A 19,126-nucleotide genomic window follows, 5' to 3' on the forward strand; every position below is an offset into this window, starting at 1 on the left:
AGTGAGTAGAACAACTTTTCATAAAGAAAACACGTACTATGTGCTTTGAACTATTACTTTGAACAACTTTTCATAAAGAAAACACGTACTATGTACTATTGCTTTGAACATAAGATAGCAGATATAAGTCCTTGATCTCATGGAGCTCACCGCCAATCCAAAGAGCTAGATTTTCAAGAATAACCAAAGAGCTATTATTTAACTGAAATCGTGCTAAGTGCAGGCATGACAAAGTACAGGGTGTTAGGAAAGCATAAAACGTAAGACCTAACTTAGTTTGGAAAGTTTGGGTAGGTTTCAGAGAATAAATCACAAATTAATCAGAGACCTGAAGGATAAGAAGGAATTGCTCAGGTGAAAAGTGGAGTAAACCTTGTGAGCAAAGAGGACATTATGCACAAAGGGCAAAGGTCCTGGGAACAAAGCTCTGCGATTTGTAGGAACTGGAAAACAAAAACAAAACTGCTACTGCAGCATTATGAGCAAGAGGAGAGTTGCCAAGATGAGTCTGGAGAGACAGACAAAACCCAGGTCATACAGGCTTCGTGGGCAACGTTAAAGAGTCATAACTTCATCTTAATATTAAGGAGAATTATTAGAAGTTTTTAAGATAGAGATTTTACCTTATTTTTGTTTTTATAATGGAGTATCACATTAGCTGCAAATGGAAGATGAATATGGGCACAAGTAGAAATGAAGATTCCAGTTGGGAGATGATTGTAGAAGTCCAACAAAAGACGAAGGCATTTTGAACTATAGTATGATAGCAGAGACATAAAAAAAGCATATACATTCACAAAACACTCAGGAAATAGGAACCTTGGGATGTGGAGATGGCTTAGATGTAGTAAGTAGATTGATAGAACTGCTCAGCTTTTCTGAAGAAATCTAAGGTTCTTCTTCTCCCAGGAAAACAAAGCTTTATATTCTCTTTTTGGAATAAAGCTTTACTCTTCAGAAGGTGGTATACATTGAAAGTTTGGTCAGTATGAAACTTTACAGAGGCAAACCCAGAGAGTTAAGGGGGAGAGGGAAATTTCTGTAAAAGGAGCTAAGTAAAAACTGTCTAGTTTTGGAGGTTCTTAGGTAAACTAGAGAAGTTCCATTTGGAGACCTGCTTCCTGGACTGAGCCCCTAGCTGTGCTCTCACATGGCTTACCTTGCCCTTCACTAACTTCAAGTGTCACCCTGGTTTCTGGGATCTAGCCTCCCATGGTATGGACTTCACATGAGCCAGACACTTCCCTTCCTTTGGATTGAGCTCTATCTAGTTCTGGCCTCTGAGTCTAAAGCATGGTGCATGCTCTCCCATGATTAGACAAGATTTTGTTTCTTGATTAATAGCTGCCAATTCTTGAACATCCACTCCTTGACATCCACTTTACTTTGCATAGAAGCTACATTATTTCATTTAACCCTAACAACTCTGAGGAAGAAGCATTATCACCTTTTCCACCTTAAAAATGAGTAAAATGTAGAAAGTGAGGGTCAAGTAGTTTAAATGCCAAGCCCATGTTCACAATTCCTGTAATTGGAAGATCTGGGTTTCCAACACTGGCTCGCCCCACTCCAGAACCCTGACTTTTGTGAGGTGCTGTCTTTGGTTTAGTTTCTTTGCTTCATTTCAGATTCTTACTTCTGCCTGTGTTTGGAAGCCCAGTCTTGAAATATTCGTTGGTCTTATAATGGTTTCCTTTCTATAAGCATGTGGTTTGTCATTCTTTACTTTAGACTCCATCTGATTCTTTCTAACTTTGCCATAATGGTACACAGAAAGGGCCAGAGCCCCACCTCTGAGAAAGCAATTTCTGTCAACTTCATTTGGAACATTGAGGACAAGAGGATTAATTCTAGGACAACTTTGGTGCTTAGTAAAATCAATCATTTGTTCTTTCCCTGTTACTTCTTTGGCTGCACTCCTTGTTTTCTGCAAGACTCTTGATTAAAGTCACTTTCCATTTTCTCTGCTTATCTTCCTTTGAATGTTAAACACAGAGATATATGTTAAGTTTAAGTATGCAGTTGTTTACCCAGCATTATCTTGTATTGGTAAAAATCTGAAACACAATGTCCATATTGAGTCTGGTTAAATAAAATATGATTGTCCATAAAATGGAACTTAATGCAACCATTAAAAAATTACAGAACAATAATTCTGTCATGTAAAACTGTTACCAATATATCTCGGTTTAAAAAAAAAAACTGCATGTTTAGTTGCTGCTTTAAAAATTATATACACATGCTTTCAAATATACATTTAAAACTTTAGATATACATCAAATATTAAGAAAGTTTGATTAGATTTTAGAGATCATTCTCACTTTTTAATTGTTTCCCCTTTTTCAAAAAACTTTCAACATTGAACACAAACTTATTTTTTAATTAAAAGTTATTAAAAATAACACCTCCATGATTTCTACAACAATGTAGACTATTATTTGGTTTTAATTCTCATAAAGACAAGGATGTAGGGTGCTTTTGGGTAGGTTAGTATTTTATTTATTGACCATTTCTCTTTAAATCGCTATCATCTAGTTCAGTTCTTAAAAGCTGAATCAGTTGATTTGCACTTAGCATCTATTGTTTCTAACTTAGATATTTGAAAGTAGTCATTCAGGTCTCAATGGTACAATTTATTTCAAGAACATTAATATGCAGAGGGTGTGGTGTTTATTTAGTGTAGTGGTTCTCAAGCAGGGACACCGTAGGAGTTTATGAGGATATTAACCAGAATTTGTGGGCTGTTTCTAGGATTTTCAAAAATTAACAGGTACTGGGATATAGATGAAAAAGCACAGTTTGACATTGATAGACATGAGTTTAAATTGTGATTCCTTTCTCAAAAAAGAAGACAGGTTAAAATGTCTAGGCCTCCATCTTATCTTTGAGATAGGAATAACAGTATTAGCTCTCCAGTTCCACAGTTACCACCAAAAGTTCTCTGTATTTTTGGTTATCAAAATTTCCCCAAACCTGGGATCCAATAACAAAACAGTATTAAAATGGTCTTTGATGAGAGGAAGTATGTGATTGGTCTGTTAGGACAGGTCTAGCTTTATAAAGTAAACACTAGATGGCAACATTCTGGCGGGATTTTCTGTATCAGCCCAATTGGGATTTTCCCGCCTCCCTGACAGAACAAAAACCCAGAGATCTCCCTGCTTGTCTCAGCTCAAACAACAATTTGGGGACCGTATTTGACAGTATTTGCCAGTGACCAAACTAAAAGAAGTACACTTGGGAGGGGAGGGGAATAATAGTGAAAGCTTACATAGTATTTACTTTTGATAGGCCCTGTTCTAATTACTTTAATATAGTAAAACAAAGAGTAAATAAATTAACAAAATCCTAGCCCACAAAACCCCTAGATATATGTATTAAACTTATTAGAAAAAATAAACAAAAAGTGATTTCATCCTTAACGTTGTGGATGAGGAGGTAGACTATTTTTCAATTTCTTCCTGTTTTCCTTTCCTCCATTATTATTTTCATTCATGCTTTCAACAAAACAAGTATTTTTAAAGTATGTACTGTGTTCAAGATACCAAGTGGATCAGTTTAGGGCCATGATGGTAAAATAATTCACATAAAGTTAAGTCTCTAAACTTTAAGGGCACTACAAATTGAAGAGGGCAGAAGACATGCATGTTAATGCTATAGGACAAGGTAGGCCATATGATGTGCTCATCTTGTTCTCACAATAGTTTTATTGTACAGCAAAGGCAGTATGAATCATTTTATGTTGCAATGAGCAGAGAAAGAGAGAAAGGGAACTGACATTTATTGAAAGCTGACAATACGTAAGGACCCTACTAGGTAGGCACTTTACATACAGCATTTCACCTATGAAAATGTATTACTTATTTTTAATTTATGTTAGGTGGTTTTTAATATTCCCATTTTCAGGTGAGGAATTCAATCTTAAGGAGGATAAGTAACCTATGCACAGGTACATATATAGAAAGGGATAGAATAAGGCGTTGTGGACGGGTAAAAATTGCTGCTCTTTGTTTCAGCGTGAAAGGAAAATACAGATATAGTTTTAGGATATCAAATAATAGAAGTGCATTACAGGATGATAGAGTTTTGATATAAGCCAGATGGAAGTAGAAAAGAGGTCTGGGCACAGCATGAACAAAGACACAGAGGCCAGAGGAATGTGTGTAAGTCTGACAGGAATGTGTGTAAACAGTTTTTTTTTTTAAGGGGAAAAGGACCGAGTTTAAAAATCTGCCCAGAGGTGCAAGATACTAGTGAAGTAGCTAATGAGGAGAGTTCTCCATCTGACCCAACAGCCGCTATCAGTTTAGTTCCTGTTTGTGTTTTCCTGTTGCCTTCAATTTCTGATCTTATCTACAGAACTCAGATTGGTAAGGGACATCAAGTTCTGGTCCCCCACACTTGAATAGTTTTGACTTTTTTACTTCAACACACATTTTATGACTCTAAAGCTAATGATATGCCAAACACTGGACAGTAAGGTGAATGTGCAGATGCCAGTTATATCGGGTCCTTGCTTCTGGTTTCTTCCCTCCAAATTCATGTTGAATTGGCCATTCTAAGGGGATAGGAGTGGATGTGTAGTCCACTTCCTTTATATTTCTTGCACATATAGAGTGGTTAAGCATGACTTTAGAGTCAGACACACATTTGATGAGATGGGGTAAGAGAAAAATGAAAATCCTAGCAGTGGGGCCCAGATTCTGAAAAGCAAGTGCTCAGGTTAACAGCAATGCTGTGCTGACACTTTCCCAGTCTCTGTGTTTTAATAAGTATGCGGGCCTGGCCTCAGGCTGCTAAAGCCCCTAAAGATACATGGTAGTGTCTGGGATGTCTTCAGCCTCTGACTGATGCCTGACCCCTCCTGACCATGAGATTTTTGACCCTCAAACAGTCTACTTTCATGCTGGGTTGACTAACATAGGGCAGAGTTGGTTAAAAGGAAGACTGTATGCTCTGGGTAAGGGAGTCATGAAGTAATTAGCAATGAAAATGTTACGGGAGCAGGACTCTGCAGGGGAGGGAATGAAATCAGTCTGCACTGAAGTGGAAATTGTAATTAAAAAGAGAAGATGTGATCTGCAGTGTGGGGCTCCTGGTCACCCTTGTCCTCAGGTCAGAAGGTAACACTCATGGTGTTTCTGCGGAGAGAAGACTGTCGGGGAGCTACTTTTGGAAACTTTGTCAGTTCTTCTTAAGACCTACTTATTACTCCTTAGAACTAAGAGGGAGAGAACCCAGGCTAGACCCAGTTCTTCTCCAACCCTGCATCTGCCCTTAGGACCCATTGCCTAGAACTGGAGGAGAATCTTTCTCCTGGATTGAGGTCAGAATCAGCGACCAAGGAGTGCCAAGGATTCCCAACTGGATGTTGAAAAGCCAGAATGCCACAGTGGAATAGCCCACGTTGATTCCACATGAGGAGTTGTGATATAATAAGAAATATATTTCGTCTTTGTCCCCAGTTCTTGGCACAAAGTTCCTAAACCCTTGTAAGTTTCTGAGTGATAGGAGTGTCTTTTTTTTTTTTTTACTCATAAGAAGCCCCTTTTGAGCCCTCTTGAATTTATTCTGATGAAGCCTGGGGCCCCTAGATTGCCTCAAAATGGGCTTGGTCACCAGAAAGACCTAGAGATTAGAGGGTTGGAACTTTCAACCCTACCCACTGACTCCAGGATGAGGAAGGGTTGGGGATGGCTGCAGATTAAGCTCTATGAAAACTCTTGAATAACAAGATTTGATGAACTTTTGGGTTGGTGAATGCAAGGAAGATGAGCTCACCCCAGTTCCACTGGGACAGAAGCGCCTGCATTCAGGACCCTATGTACCATTTTATTTTGGTATTTATCTAATCTTTTATAATAACCTTTATAACAAACTGGTAAACAGGAGGACGTTCTGTGAGCCACTCCAGCAAATATATCAAACCTGAAAAGGGGATTGTGGGAACCTCCAAGTGGTAGCTGATTACTCAGATGTACAGGTGACAACATGGACTTACAACTGACATCTAGAGTGGGAGATGGGGAAGGGCAGTCATGTGGGAATCCTTAGCATGTGGGATCTGATACTATCTCCAAGTAGATAGTGTCAGAGTTGAGTTAAATTGTAGAACACCCAGTTGGTGTCCCCTGAAAATTGGGAGAGAAAGATTCTTTCCTCTACCCTCAAGGTTTTTTTGGCTGGTCTTATAACTAAATCTACATGAAGCAGATTAAGAAAAGAAAATAACCAAATTTCATTTCATATGTTTGCATGGGAACCCCAAATATGTGAGAGGTCAGGGAAAGTTAATATGAGGTATATACAGCATTCCGAACTAAATAAGGTGAGGTATCTTGGGACTTCAACGGGTCATTGCAGGATAATAAGAGCAGGTGTGCAGTAATTAGTAATTTGCCTTGCTATATAGATAGGCCAAAAAAATTATGTAGGTAATTAAAGAGGGGTAGGCAGAAATTTCTCTTAAACCTGCAAGTTGTTGGTTGCCTTTAGCTCAAAATAATCCACATACAACAGAGGCACATATTGAGATGACTCGTTCTGAACTCCTGCAATTGCTTGGTGGTATTGGAAAACACTCTAGGATTTAGTGCCCAAGGCTAAGTCAGTGCCCACATGGCTTTGGCAATGATTGACCTGGTTCTGGCCCGAAATCTCTCTTACTTCTTCCTTTGCTGCAGGCCTTGACCTACCCCAGACTGAGAGTAATCCACTACCCTGTTCTCTAAGCAGGATAAATACTTAAGGGCTTAGTTTTTCTGTTTAGCCCGGGGTGGGGATGGGTAATAATCCACCTGCACCTAATAACTGAGATTTTGCCTGGACTTTTAGTAATGGGCATTTTGTACCATTCAATGACTGCCACACAAATTATTTTAAGTTTCAACTGGGTTTTCTATTACTCCGGTGTCTCTAGGTCCTTACAGTATTGAAGTTTATCCTCAAATTCAAGTGGCTGGACCTTTCTTTGGAGTTATTGTGTGCTAGAACCTCTGCCTACTATAGCTTAAAAAATTTTTTTTAAAAAAAGGTTCCTTGAGGCGAAACTCTGACTGCTGGTAGTGAAAGATCTACCCACCCTACAATGGCTGAACTTCCCAGATTCCAACATCCTGAAGGATCTCGACTCCCACCCTTATGCCACACCCTGAACTGTGAACTGGCCTCATGACCCTTCCTATCTCGCAGGCTCTGCAGTCCCCTCCCCAGGAGGTACCACCACCAACAACAACCAGTACCAGCTTGATAAAGTCAGAGATTTTCACCTTATGTGTGCTTTCATCTCCGTTCTGCTCAGCCCCTGGGGGCTCCAACTTCCCCAGACATGTGGGTGAGCTGTTCACTTTCTGATGCAGTGTCTCTATATCTAATATGCTTTCTTTTCAAAATGGACAGAGGAGGTTCTACATGCTATTCCAGAGTCCATTTTTGTAGAGATAATGGGATTTGAGGGAAAAAACACCCATGGACTGTTTGCTCTTTTCACAAGCTAGCCACTGAGTGAACTTTGGAATTGACTCTGATACTTGTTGGTGTAAAACTCTGGTGAGGGAGTGCTGGATTACACCCCTGTGGCCAGCACCATCCAGGAAATCCTACATGGAAAGACATCAGAAGAGCTGACCCATGTGACTGTATCACACAATGCCACAAGGGTCAGGGTCAGCCCACTTTGAAAACTCTCTGTCACTATTCCCTTGAGCCACCAAGGGATTTTCGCCCCTCACCGAGACTCTGAGAGGGGAGAAAATGTCAAACACAGGTGTGGACACCGTGCCCAGATTCCCCAGAGAGGTCAGAAGAAATGGAAACTAAAAAGAATTCTTTGGAGTTTGTGCAGAGGAGAACCCTGTGACCTCTGAGAGAACAATTATCTCAGGTCTAGAACCTGTTATGAAAGGCTAGAGTTGAGAGAGTGGTAAGGGGAGGCATGCAACACGTTCTAGTCATCAGCTTGAGATGTCTGGTGACGAAAGAAGGGGGTGCTTCTTAATCTGACTATAAGGGTGTCCCAACTTCCTTCTCCTTAGTTTATCTACAAATACATAGAAAAGTGGGACCTTCCCACCATGCAGAAGTGGCTATGAGACTGAGTATGACCAATGGGATTCAAGAGAAAGTTTGCTGCTGATTCATCCATTATATGAGGCTTTATATATATGATGACTCGATTTCTTAATCCAATTTTTACATTTTCTTTTTTTAAAGTTGAGATAGAATTGGCATGTAACATTTTATTAGTTTTAGATGTATAACATAATGATTTGATATATGTATACATTGCAAAATGATCACCACAAAAGTTAGTTCATATTCATCACCACACATTATTTTTTTTATTGTGATGAGAACTTTTAGATCTACTCTCTTAGCAACTTTCAAATATATAACACAGTACTAATTTTAGTCACCCTGCTGTGCATCACATTCCCAGGACTTATTTGTCTAATAACTGGAAGTTTGTACATTTTGACCACTAACACTCATTTTGCCTACTCCCGTCCTCCACCTTTGGCAACCACCAATCTGTTCTTTTTATCTATGAGTTCATTTTTTTTAAAAAAGGATTTTACATATAAGTGAGATCATACAGTATTTGTCTTTATTTTACTATTTCACTCAGTAATGACAACAAGGTTTATCCATGTTGTCATAAATGGCAGGATTTTCTTTTTTTTATGGTTGCATAATGTTCCATTGTGTATATATATACATTTTCTTTATCAATTCATCTTTCAATGTGCACTTAGGTTGTTTCACTTATATTTTTTTTATTAAAGATACAGAATAATTTCCCCCACGGAGACAGCACTTCAGCAATGTTCTCAGGGTGGCTTACATTTTGATCTCTCTTCAGGCCAGAGATATGATTTTACCACCTGCATATCTCCAGGGATTTTGTAGAGAGGAAGTGACAAAACAGAGTCCCATGGGTGCAGAAAGCAGATTGGTGGTTTCTAAGGCATGTGGGGGAGGTAGGAAGGAGAAATAACCGATTAATGGGTATAAAGTTTCTTTTTGTACTTATGAAAATGTTTTGGAACTAGATGGTGGTGGGGTTTGTATACATTGTGAATGTGCTGTCACCAAATTGTTTACTTTAAAATGGTTAATTTCATGTTATATGAACTTCACCTCAACTAAAAAAAATGTGTCCCATTTATAGAAGCATCATCCTTCCCTACTCATTCTTCCCAGGAAGAGGAGGGATGGGGAACTGTGTGGTAGCAGCAGCATGTAGGTACATGGGTCACAAACTGATGAGGACCAAGAATTCTCCACCTTATTTCATTCTCCTCTCCCATGTTTTACTCAGGGGTATTGACTGTGAAATAAATGGACTAGACTCTCGTCAGACCCAAGACAAAGGAAAGAAGTTTGTAGTAACTTAGAAAAAGTACGTCATAAAAATATTTCCATTATTATGAAGACAGACATAAAATATATGTGAACAAAGTTATTTGATACAAACATAAAGCTCATTATTATTATTATTATTATTATTATTATTTTATTATATTTGTTTATTTTTTACACCTACAGCACCTGGTCTTCTTCCTAGGTGGTCTCCCATCCAAGTAATAACCAGGCCCAACCCTGCTTAGCTTCTGAGATCAGACGAGATCAGGCACATTCAGGGTGGCATGGCCGTAGTAAAGCTCATTATTATATAATTGTTTTTTTATTATTAAAAATAGAGTTCCCAAATAATGTTCTGGCTTGCGTAATTCTGAGACAGGATTCAGCGATTCAACCAGAAAAATCACTGCCATGATTGCTTTCTTTTTGTTCACACCATTGAGACCACTCTCTGAAGCCCTCAACTTGAATCATTGTAAAGACTCAACTGTTCTCCAGATCATTTCCTTTCACCAAGAGACTGTTTGCAAAATGTCCCTTCAGGCTGAAAGAAAGGTCCCAACTGAACTAAAACTTTTGGAACTCTTCTCGCTGTAGCTGGGACCAGCCACCCTGTACCCACAGCCTCAGCCTGAGTTCTTCAAACATTAGGTAGGCAGGACCTGTCTGATATGTGATGGCATCTCACTCAAGCTAATAATTTGGAGTTCCTTTTGATATTTTTTTTCAACATTTATGTAATGGGAGCTGCAGTGGTGCTTTTAGGCAGTATTTATTGTTAGTATTCTTTCCATTTTCTCTCAAGGGGGTGGAACCGGTTGGGTTTTGGCAAGTATGTAAGTGGTACCTATGGAAACCTGCATGAAAGGGTACCCTGGTGCTGGCTTATTCCTGATGGCTCAGTTCCTTAGGACTGGTGCTCAGGCCATGACTTGAGTGGCCTGTCCCCAATCTGAATCTTGCAAGAGGAGTTTGGGGACACTTTACATTTTGTTCAGTGCTTAAGAGACTCGGCAGCAAATCAGCAAATCAGCTCTAAGGCTGCCCATCCATGGTATTTGACAATGAAGACATGTATTAGGGAGTGGGGGCGTGTGTGTGACTAAAGCACCCAAATATCTTACCAATGTCTCCCTGACATCTATTATCCTATCCTGTACCTAACATTACTCTGAATTTATCATATTCTCAGGTCTTTTGAATGATATGGCTTTTGCCATTTTGGATCCTGTTGGCACGTATGACAAAATTTCCTCCCAGCAAATGCCCCAAGGGGTCTTATTCCTATTGCATCGTGTTGTTACCAAAGTTAGGAAATTATGATGCAAGCCCTAAAAATAACAATCTCTTTAAATATTTATGTTTGTGAAGATTAATACTTTGGCAGTACAAGAAGAGGAAAGGAAAACGAAAATTTCATTTATGTATAATTAACAATGATTGTATTTTACTAATGTGAAATAGAGGCGGAAAAGGTTAAGATCTGCTACAGCATAGAGGTAGAGTCAGGGCTCAGCCGGATTGCCATCAGAGAGCTGAGTTTCTGTTCCCCACTCACCACAAATGGTTATTTGCTTAAGGTGGCTCTCTTGCTTGCCCAGAGCACTAGTGTCTCCTGTGTGATATTTTTTCCATTACAAAACACATTGCATTAAAAAAGTTTTATTAAAAACAATTAATTTCAAAGAGAAGCGACATAACAAGAAAAGTCTATTTTTCTATTGGATTTACAGAAAGAGCAGTACTTATTTATGCAATGAAATTTACAATCTGAGTGATTCCATTTGGGGCCAACTGCTTATATCGAGCTGGTGGCCAGTTCTGCACTGAAATCCTATTATGTATTCAAGAACAGTTTAGGTCTGGAAACAAATGCTGTGTGCACATTGCCTGTCCTTAAAAGTGAATTATTGCTTTTCTGGGCTTTATATCAGTTAGTCTTTTGCTTTTTGTCCTTCTATACTGATGTGTTGGCCAATGAGAAAGACTTGAAGGATGATCCTCTTCCAATGTGTTTTCTCTACCATCCATTGCCACAGTCATCTTTCTGAATCTGCCTTCCATCTTCAATGATAATAAATGGAGACATGAATCCACTTCATAAATTTGCTCTTTGGTAAATCCAAGGACTCATAGATAGACATTTGTAGGGCCTCAACTGACAGGTAAGTGGATTGTCTGTTTAAAAGAATTCACACTGAGTTGTTAATGAGGCTTGGCATGACAGTAATTGCTTTAAAGGAGAAAGTGGTTAACACAAATTTATCTCTAATTGGTGTATAGTGGGAAGGGATATTTTTGGACAGAGGCCACTGGTATTTCTGCTTCCTGTTCCTCCATCCCACTCTTAGTCAGCTGGGGAGGAAAACTGAAGTACCAAGCTTGCATCTAAATTCCTCTACAATTCTGCTTCTCTCGGAAAACAAAGCATCACCTGGGAGCCAGGCCTGCTTGGCTCTCTTACTGGGAATGTAGAATCCATATATACCTTAATTCTATCTTAAGTAAAAAAGCCCGTGGGTTCACAGCATAGCATTAAACCTAGTACTAAAATGCTAGCATTCATAGTGCCAATATCTAGAACCCGTTTGGATAAGAAGAAATACACTACTGTTATTTCAGGTTTTCTGTCACTCATAACCTAACCTAATCCTAACTCATAAAGTCTGTATATTTGCAAAGGCAGGAATTTGGGTAATGAGTCCTTAAAGTAATACAACTAGTTCCTGCGATTTCCATTGAAATAAGATATTAGATGCTAAATTGGGGTGTCATTTAGTTCTGGTTGCAGAGTGAATCCTGAACATGGATCCAAGCATGTCATATTTGTAGGACTAAGCTACTGTAGGGCTTGAAGGATGTTTATGAAATGTTGATTGTGTGCCAAGCTCTGTGCTAGGCATGTCAAAGATACTGCTCTTCATTTATTCTGCTTTGTGATTTCTGTGGGTTGGATAACAAAGCATAATGCAGTGGAGGAGAGGGGGAAATATTTCAGAGCATTTTCTCAGATGCTTTTTTTTAACCCCCCCCAAGTATATTCCTTTTTAGTTCTACACGGATGCTCACAGATTGATATACCAGTTAATAATGATCTGACTGACAAGGACCCATTTTTGTGGGGATTACACATCTTTCAAGGTTTCTCCTCCCAATCACAAAGCGACTGTGGGCACAGAAATGCTCAAAAGAGACACATTGCTCTTTCCTCCCCAGCCTTTATTCCTAACTCAGTTACACAAAGCACTGCCAAATAATAGCAGTTCTGCATTTCTCAGAATATCTCCCTCATGTTTTAGAAATTAGTTTCATCAACTGCTCTACTTGCAGTATCTCATTTACTCCTCACAGTAATTGTATGAACTGAGTACTATTCTCATCGCTGCTTTATAGTTGAAGAGTCTAGGGTTTAAATTCATCCCAGGTCACCAAGCTAGTGTGCAGTGGAGGCAGGATTTGAATTTGGGCAACATGACTCCAAAATGTATATTTGACCACTAAGCTTTATTACCTCCCTAATGTAAGTGCTGAATTACCGTTAATATATACCTTTATGTCTAAGCACTACCATATTATTCGGTTTGGAAGATACTAAAGGACCATGAAATACATGAGATTTTTCATAAGAAACATTTTTAGTGAGAAAGGGAGAGAGAGATGGGAGGGAGTTTGGTTCACAGTTAAAAGCGTTCCTGCTTTCAGGTATGGCTGGGTCCAGGTTCTCAAATGATGTCATTAGGACTGGATATTTCTTTTTCTTAGTCTTTTCCTCTGTGATTAAGCCACTTTTGGGGAGGTTGTCATGTGCATTGAATCTAATCCTATCTGATGGGCAATCTCAATTCTCTCAGGAGTTCTAGTCAAAGTCCTGGGCTGAATGGGCTTGGCTTGATTAGCTGATGTGTAATGGACACCAATGAACATGGCCAGGGGGTCCACCACTCTTCCCTGCAGAGCCTGTCTCTCATACCCACACCTGTGGCCTGGAGTGCAGTCAGCTCATCCAAACACAGCCTGATAATGTGGGAGAAATGGTTTCCCAAAGGAAACCATTGTGATATTACAAGAAGAACACAGGAAGAATGGTTAAAATAGGAACTTCAGATATTCATTGCAGCAATTAAACGATCTTCTCTATTTATAAGATTCGATAAGCTATTTTAATGATCAAGCTCACTGCTCTAATAGGGAAGGACTTGGAGTTAGGACCAGAAGACCTATGTTCTAGCCCTGCTTCTACTGAAACAAATGATCCAAAAGTCAACTCTGACTTCAGTAAATTCTATAAAACAAGAGATTTGAATAAATCATTTCAAGGATCCCACTCAACTTTTATAAAGTCCTATACCATTTTAAACATCTTTTCTCCTATCTCCCTCACTATGCTCCAGGCATATTAGTCTTTCAGTTGATCATTTATGGCCATTCTTTCCTATTATTAAACATTTGCCCTTGTTGTTTCTTCTACCTAGAAAATGCTTTCCTCCCTACTTGTCATCTGATTTGATATTTGGATTTCAGCTTAAATATCACTTCCTTAGCAAAGCGTTCTATGCATCTTCTATCTAAATTAGGTTGCCCTTGTTATTATCTCTCATAGCACCTGTTTTTTTCCTTTAGATTGATTACCAGAATTTGTATAGTATAGTATAGTATAGTATAGTATAGTATAGTATAGTATAGTATAGTATAGTATAGTATAATAAATACAATACAATACAATACAATACAATACAATACAATACAATACAATACAATTTAATGTATTATGTCAAGCACATACTAGGAATCAGGAAGCATTCTAGGGTTTGGGGATACAACAGTGAAAAGGCAGTTGTTTCTGACCTCGTGGAGCTTAAGGGAGACAGTTGGAAAATAAACATAAGATCATGTCAAGTAAACATATAAGTGTGATGAAGAACACTTAAAGCAAGGAAGGGGATATAGCATGACTTGTTTTAGTGCTATTTTAGATTAGGTGGCAAGGACAGGTCTCCTTGATGGTGTGACATTAAAGCTGAATGAATTGAGAGAACAAGCCATATCAGGAGAAGAATATTCCAGGCAGAGAAAACAGCAAGTATAAATAAAGAAAGCTGGAACCAAAGGATCTGAGAGATGCATATCTACAAATAGGAAAATGGCTAAATGAATTATGTTATATATTAGAATGTTATAGAGCTATTATTTATTACTATTACATATATTTACTTTTTCCCGTTATTTTAACATATACAAGGCATTTCCCCTCCTAGAGATTAAATAGACACCTCTTTATTATTTTTGCTTGTGTAGCTATATTTCTATATTTCTTTTATTTAACCAATTTAGTTTATGTAAAGTGAAATTCTGCCTTGAGCATTTTCTCAAATCCTTCCTTTTTTAAATTATTTAAGTTTTTAGATATACTAGAATATATCTTGGCATCTTGGTTCCATTCATCTAACTATCGTGTTTTGGGCCAGTGTCCCACTGCTTCCTCTCCACTGCTCCCATTTTATTACAAGATTCCAAACAAACAAATAATGCCTGTTGCCTTGATTATATACCATTTGCCATTTTTGCTTTATATGGCTCTTTTGAATTTCTTTACCACTTCAGAATAAGTTGCAGATATAACCTCTCCCCCTAAATACTTCATACACATCTTCTAATAGAAGTTGTAGATTATATAGAACACTGTTCTACATAATCATTAGACAATTGAGATAATTAATAAAAATTCCTTAATGTCAGGTAATACCCAGCCTTGTCTTTTATAGTTAGTGTTTTGAGCCAGAATTGAATTCGGGTTCTTGTGTATATCACATTGTTGTAATTTTTAAATTTCTATCCTCATTAATCTTTATAGTTAAAAAAAAGTTCTAATTCTTGTTTATTATTTCAAATAAAACTTAGACCTATTTTGTAAAGTTCCAAAAATTACTATTAGATTTTTATGATACTTCGATTAAATCTACACATTATTTTGTGTAGAAGTGATTTTTACTATATTTAGGTTTTCCTTATAGGATCGTCTTATGTCTTAATATTTACTAATATATTACTTAATGTCTCTTAGTAAAGGTTTATGTTTTTATAATATAAATCTTGAATATTTAGTGTTAAGATTATTCCCCGAAATTTTATCATTATGTTGCTATTATGAATACAATTTTTTCTCATTGTATTTTCTAAGTGGTCATTGCTGATGTAGAGGAAACTATTGAAATTCATATATATTCAGAGAGAGAGAGAATGAGGAAGAGAATCTGCACCAACGGGCTAGCAAGCTGAAGACGCAGAGAAGAGCCAGTGTTGCAGTTTGAATCCAAAGGCTGCTGAATTCCTCCTTGCCCAGGGGAGATCAGTCTTCTGTTCTATTCAGGCCTTCTACTGATTGGATGAGGTCCACTCACTTTATGGAGAGCAGTCAGCTTTATTTAGTCTGCTAATTTAAATGTTAACCTCATCCAAAATCGTTCTCACAGAAACATCCAGAATAATGTTTGACCACATATCTGGTCACTGTGGCCCAGAAAATTAATATAAAATTAACCATCACACTTGGTAAATGGCCACAGGTATCTTATATGTGTGTATATTTATAGCAGGGTCATAATAAGATCTCTTCTCAAGGATTCTTCCTTAAGGTCCCTTCATCTGAGAGGCTCTGGGTCTATGAACCAGCTAAAGTAAGAGAACTGATTGAGAGACTGGGTCTCTCCATTTGGGTGACATAATCAAATTTTGGTTCAACGGATTAAGATTTTCATAGGCTGCTCATTAGTTAGTGAGCATCAAAGATCCCTGTGGATGAAGCCTGATTATTTCTCTCTCTGACTCTGCTGTCCGTTACAACAACCTTGCCCACTTTTCTCTCTTTCTAATGCTGCTACGGACCTCCATCACTCTGGAACTTCATCACTACCACTGAAATCAAGAAGCCATTTCAACAGTGGCATCTTCTACTATCACCTTACATGCGCCAACACAAAAAGTACAAGAATACTGCTGCTCCTCTCTGAATTTCTTGATGTTTAGGTGAAGTGATTGTCCTCTGCGCTCCTAAGGGATACACTGAGAGGGCTGAAGAGTATGTTGCACATGATGAATCCATTACAATATTTCTATCTCACCAAGCCTTCGATTCCTTTCTTCTCTATTATACCAAGAAAGTTCTAGTATCTTAACTTAATACTAATTTAATGAAGGCTATCATTGAGCCTGGTTTCAGTTAACCAACTCTGCAAATCCTTAGAGCCAGTCCTGGCTGAATAAGCTAATACACTAAATCCAGAATACCTGGTGCTACAAACGTATCAATAATTTTAATATTATATTCCTTCTTCCTTGGTCTAGAACTCACTCCTACACAGAAATCTCCCATGCCACTATACATTAGCAATACTTTGCAATTCTTTCCCTGTGTAAGCTTCTCTTCTGGTGTCAGATGCCTTATCTATCTTCCTGGGGTATGCAGAGATCTGATTCTGGTTGTTGATCTAGAGGTAAAGAAACACTGGCGTACCTTTACAAAGTTAATGCTTTAGTGAGCCATTACAGGATCTTCAAGCAAGGGATGGCTAGCATCTCAAACAGAGGAAGAGGGACTGCTTCAGCTGGCAAGGGGAACTCAGTGGGATTTGGAGGTTGAAGATAATAAAATTCAACCCAAGCTACCAAAATGTCCCCATTTCAAGTCTTAGGATTTTAAATTAATCCCCAAACTTTCACACTTGAGACCTAATAAGGCTGTGAATTCAATTTGTGTGATAATTTGGCAATCTGCAAAATCGAACATTGGGTCTGATTTGTAAATACCTTCTTTCTGCAGCTACAGAAGAGATTCTTTTAGAGCACTGGAGCTTTCTAGTTCTCCGAGCTATCATTTTATTCTGTAAACTCTCCAGGGCATTCAGAAGCCACTAGTCCTCTCAATGGTCCTTGTAGGCATCCTCCCCACCAGAAAGGTCTACCCTAGCAAAGATCTGATTTCAATAGGCACTTTGCTCCCCACTGATAATTTAAATAATTGTTTCCACTTCATGCCTAAGACCATCATGACCTCATTTTCCACTAGCAATAATGTTATCATTGACTTCAAACAGAACCAGGTTAGATAGCTAGTCTTGGATTCCTATCTTTGGGGGTTAGTTTCCTAAAGCAACTTTTGGCCTCAGTTACAGTCTCTGTTAAGGTTTATTTAGGAAAATAAACAAAAGGCTCGTAGTATTTCAAGCAGAGGAAGATTAAAATTCCAGGAATAGGTGCATATAAAGCAATTGGAAGAATTAGGAGAGCAAAAGACAAGACAGAAAGACCACCACTATCTTCAGATCAACTACTGAAGGTGTAGTCCAAGACAGTGAGAAATTCTTGCTGCCTCCTACGTTGGAAAACCACAGGACATTTCCAAGGAGAGACACGGCTTCCCTGTTGTACCAATGTGAGTGCTGGTAAGGAAGCACTTTGTCTGCCGCCACCCACGCATCTGTCAGATGCTATCAGAGAAATAGCAAATGGTTTCTGCTTTTATTTTCCAGTTCTCACACATGTGTATCTTGTCGACAGAAGACAAATAACATCCAGAACCCTGGAACCAAAGGAATCTGGGAATTATATAGTTCTCTGGCTTCTAGTCTCTGTGATACATAGAAAGAGTATAGACAGCAATGGGGATAAATGCAGGTTGCTCCCCTAACATGGTGTCTAGCACTGAGGGTATCTTCCAACTTTTATGAAGGCTGTAATTTCTATTCCAAATCAATGAAAACACTGTTTGTTCATTCAGCCTAGCCCTTCTAGCTCACCACCCGCTCTGCCTGCCACACACACTGACACATACATTTTGCCTATTCTTTGTTTTACACTTTTTGCCCCTCTGCTAGTCTCTGTGCCTGTTAACTACAGAACCCAGTGTGCAGGGCATGTATGAAGGAAGAAGCTTAGCGGAGAAGAAAGAGGACAGGTTCTCTTTTTCTCTAGTCGAGGTACAAGTGATGTTCTGATGACTGCTGTCCTCTCTTCCTCATATTAGGACAACTGGAATTTTCCAAGTTCATTCTTTTGATAAAAAGCTCAAGAGATAGCTAGAGAGCTTAGATTTACAAAATATCTGGGTATACATAATTTTCCAACTAAGACGATAGTGAAAAATGTATAACAATATCTTTTACATTTTTAGAGAGAGAGGAGAGAAGAGAAGAGAGGAGAGGAAAGGAGCGAGAGGAAGTCTGTTATGATGGCCGTGCTTTCAATATATAATCTCTTTTTAAATCCCATTAAGCTCTGTGAGATGCGAAAACTGAAGCTCAGAGGTTTGGGTAACTTGCCCAGGATCCTACAACTGTAAAAGAACTCTCTCGTCTGCTCATATTGGTTTCCATGAGATATGACAGGGAAAGATACTCTAGAATTAATGAATGGAGACTAACCAACTCGAAGTGTCTGGCCTCGCGGTCAGAATCTTCTTCCACCCCCGCTGGGTTCCCCAAGCACTTCGCCTGCAGCCATCCACCCGGATCCCGCACCAAGTGAGGTCCCAGACTGGCGTCGGGCGCATGGTGCGCCCTGGCCTCTGCATCAGCCAGAGATGGAGTAGGAGTAACTGAGGATGCCGGGAGCAGCAGGATTCCACGGGGCCCCAAGAAGGGGGTAGGGAGAGGGGGCGGGGGCCCGGGTCTGCCCCGCTCCCGCCCCTCCTTTCACTCCCATTGGCCAAGCATTTGCTCTGTTCACTCCCATTTGCTGGCCCCATCCCACCGCCCGCCCCCAGGGCGAC

At 39.0% G+C, this 19,126-nt stretch overlaps 1 pseudogene; it reads right to left on the minus strand.

Annotated features, from left to right (window-relative positions):
* Nucleotides 1-9,537: 9,537 nt before the first annotated feature.
* On the minus strand, nt 9,538-9,659 carry LOC120599695 (uncharacterized; annotated as a pseudogene).
* Nucleotides 9,660-19,126: the final 9,467 nt, after the last annotated feature.

This window comes from Pteropus medius, unplaced genomic scaffold (genome assembly GCF_902729225.1).
Source record: "Pteropus medius unplaced genomic scaffold, Ma_sr-lr_union100, whole genome shotgun sequence".
Taxonomy (NCBI): Eukaryota; Metazoa; Chordata; class Mammalia; order Chiroptera; family Pteropodidae; genus Pteropus; species Pteropus medius.